General features: G+C 41.8%; 1 pseudogene; it reads right to left on the bottom strand.

Moving 5' to 3' along the window:
- Positions 1-1,988: 1,988 nt before the first annotated feature.
- Positions 1,989-3,209, bottom strand: LOC102842554 (annotated as a pseudogene).
- Between the last annotated feature and the right edge of the window lie 359 nt (positions 3,210-3,568).

Raw genomic sequence — 3,568 nt, 5'->3', positions numbered from 1 at the left:
CACAGATTGGCCACAAAGGAAATAATTATCCAAGAATGGATATATACCTTTCTCTTTACTTCAGGGCCTGAGGCCATATAGTTTGGCACACTGAAACTGGGGGGTGAGGGAAATAAAATCACAGTATCAATTTAAAGACACAAGATAGAGATTTGTATAACTATACAAGGAGGCTTTGAAACGTTCATGAGAAAATGGATTTAAAAGATAATGGAATTACCCCACAAACTTTCTGAAGTCCCCTCATAGGTCCCTTCATATTGGGGTGGTATTAAACATCATTTGTTGAGGGCATTAGATCTATGTAAATTCAACAGACATCACGCTGCTGGCTTCCAAACATACTGTGATTTGCTACTCAACTCATACTTTCTGAAGTAAACCCACATATGTTACGCATAATCACAGTCTGAATAATACTGCAGTTAAATTACTGGGAGACGCATTTTGGCAGGTGGGATTGTTGAGTTATAATTATTGAAGGATTTTTTTTTTTTCCTTTCTAAAACTGCCTCCAAAAATCATCTGATGTTTTAAACAAAGAATTTCAAAGGCACAGCTTTAGCATGGTATATAAGTTGATAACCTACTTCATGCAAGTCTTCTACTAGTTTAGCTTGATGCCTTTCAGAAAATGCAGGAGAGTTGCTAAATGCATGATTAATATGGAAACTTACAGCTTGATGAAAACACAATCAGCACAGTTTAGGTCAATGAATTTATATAACAAGATTGGGGTTTAAAAATGTTTTTAAAAAAATCATTAGGTTGATATATGTAAATCTGGAGAACACAAAACCACACTTCTCCCTTTATCATAAAATATGGTCTACTATGTACTTTGAATAAGACATTCAATCAAAAACATGACTGTGTGAGACATCTTGAAATATGACAAACATTCTTTCACCTCCACTATAAAATGACTTCACGTGTAAAATTTAAAAATCACCTGCTATACAAGAAATTTATAGAATAAAAAATATCCCTATTTTCCTAATAATATAAACAGTAAAATTGAGGGTTTCAGTTTAAGGGGATAATTCATAACAAAATACCATTGTTGAAACAATGGTCAAACATAAATATAGTAGAATTAAGATTTGGGTTCAGAAAATTGAGAGTTTGACCTCTTGACTATGTACTTTCCAGGTTAAATCTTATTTGTATTTTGTAGCAGGAATGCCTATATTGCAGCATAAGAGTGTAACAATGAGGACGCTCCAGGTAAGAAAAGAGAAGCAGTTTTCCTGGACTGAAGTTACTGAGATGACAATGTACAACCAGAGTCAAGACACATCAGCTTCTTGTCAAAGGAGGCGTGGTCATGGCTGCTGAGTCGGAGGTGGTCATGCTGTGCTGTGCAGAGGGAGGAGAACCCTGAAACAGTACACCCCAGGGCAGCCAGCACTCACTGTCTGGCGCTAAGGGGCTTGTGTTACAACTATTAAGGAGTATCTGTGTGGGGTAGAAGTGTAGCATTCTCAGTTGGTTTTTTTTCTTTTTAATCATCATTATTATTATGACTACTGTCTCACATCTTTCAACTAAAAAGGAAAAAAAAAAAAAAGATTCACAGTTTATTGCGGGATGCCAACATGGCTGGTCCGACGTATATTTCCTCCTTCCCCACAAGTGCTCATTCATTCATCCATTCATTCATTCATTCAGACACAGCTAGGCTCAGACGGCTGTTGCCATAATGACGAGCTAACCAAAGCTGAACTGTTTTATTTAATTAATTGTTCTTCCTTTGTTTTTTTTAATGCACATACACAAAAAGGTCAGAAATAGCTAAAACTATGTTGGAAAATGTCAGGTAGTTAAAGTGAGTAGTCCCCAAATCAGTCATCTAGGCCTGAAGATATAAACAAGGAGGTTTGCTTCCTGCACGATGAGGGCTTCCCTCAGTTTGGTTTGCATTTTTCCTACATAAAGCCACCTCTGTCCTTCCTATAGTGCATATCCATCCAAGGCAGCCAGGGAGCCTAAGTCAGGATGCGGCCAATAAAGTTCAAAAAGCGCTTTGAATACTTTTCTGGGTTCACAGTGGAGATCGCTGCACCAGCGCCATGCTTAACGGTTTTCGTGGCGTGGGCAGCTTTCTTTTTTGCATCATAATGAGTAAGAATGTCAATAATCGCCATAAAGTACACCTCTTTCCGAGGTGAGTTTTCATGGCATTTTACTCCATAAACATCTATGTTTGGATCAAATTCCCCCGGAGCCAAGAGTGATGAGCCGCTTAGTGTATTTCCTGAACTGTCTAGACCGGTTTCCACAGAGTAGATCCCATCACTTTCCCCATCCTCTTCCCCTTCAGTGTCGTCACAGTCGACCTCTTCTTGTTCCGCTCTCGTGACATCATGAATTCCTACCAGTAGACTATAGTCCATGAGCTTTAACTGGGCTAGAAACTCGACATCCTTTTTCAGTTTTTTCAGGAACATCTTTTTGTTCCTATCATCAATGTAAATCTTATGGCCCTCATTAATGAAATCATTATCTTTTAAAGTTGGTAGTTCTTTGGTTTTTTCTTCTTCACTAGCTTTTCTAGCCACTGTCGAGCCCTTTAAGTCGAATTTCCTATATACAGTTAAACGGTGGCTGAACACATTTCTTGTAACAATCACATATATTTCAACTCCATCAACATTTAGCCGGTACATGCCCAAGAATTGAGGAAGAAGAGTGATCCCCTGACATTCCACTATGTACTGGTGGTACTTCTTCAAGATGTGGTGCATCTCAGACACATCTTCTCTAGTAATGGTCTTGATAATGTATCTTTTGTCATAGGAAGTATGCAAACGAGCTCCGTGGTGGGTTTGGGAGTCACTGGGAATGGGTGCGCTCCTGGTCAGGGAATTCTGGAAATCTTGATCATCGATTCCAAACCTCTCCCGCAGATCACGGAAAACCATCGGACAGTATTCCTTAAACTTGAAATGGCTCGGTATATTTTCTTTGTTAAAAAGGTGATTGTCCATCTTTATCTTTGAATAGGCTTTGAAGTCATCTGGCATCAACATAATAGGGATATGAACATGGCCTAGCTCATTGATCGAGTGGTTGACTCCCCACATCAGGACACTGAGCAGAGGGTCGCTGGCCCGAAACAGTTCCAGTTTCTGCGCTACGAAGTGCTTCTTCTTGGTTTTGATCTTGTTTATTAGAACCAAGGACCCCAGGTTGCTGGAGGTCGCCATGGAAGCCGCCTCTGTCCCTCAGTCACTGCTCTCCAGAGGCCGGAACCCGCCTTGTGTACTCACCGGCCAGGAGAGGCAGCCGCATTTCCCCTGCGGGGGCCCAGGCGCACGGTCGCCACTCTGCTGGCCACCACTGCGCGCTCCGCCTGCCTGCCAGTCCCGCCTGTCCCGACTGCTCCGGCCGCGGCGCCCACTCTGCCTGGCCCGACAGGAAGTTGCGCTCGCGCCTAGATCCCTGCGCCAATGAGGCTCAGAATTCTGCTCGCGATTGGGCCAGGCTCGCCACGGCGTGAGCGAATCCCTTTGAGTTTTTCCAAGAAATTTTAACTATTGTTTTCATTGTTAAGCAGTGGAACACC

This window comes from Chrysochloris asiatica, unplaced genomic scaffold (assembly GCF_000296735.1).
Source record: "Chrysochloris asiatica unplaced genomic scaffold, ChrAsi1.0 scaffold00018, whole genome shotgun sequence".
Classification (NCBI taxonomy): domain Eukaryota; kingdom Metazoa; phylum Chordata; class Mammalia; order Afrosoricida; family Chrysochloridae; genus Chrysochloris; species Chrysochloris asiatica.
Note: the sequence above shows the minus strand (reverse complement) of the source record. Positions and strands in the feature narration are given on the sequence as shown.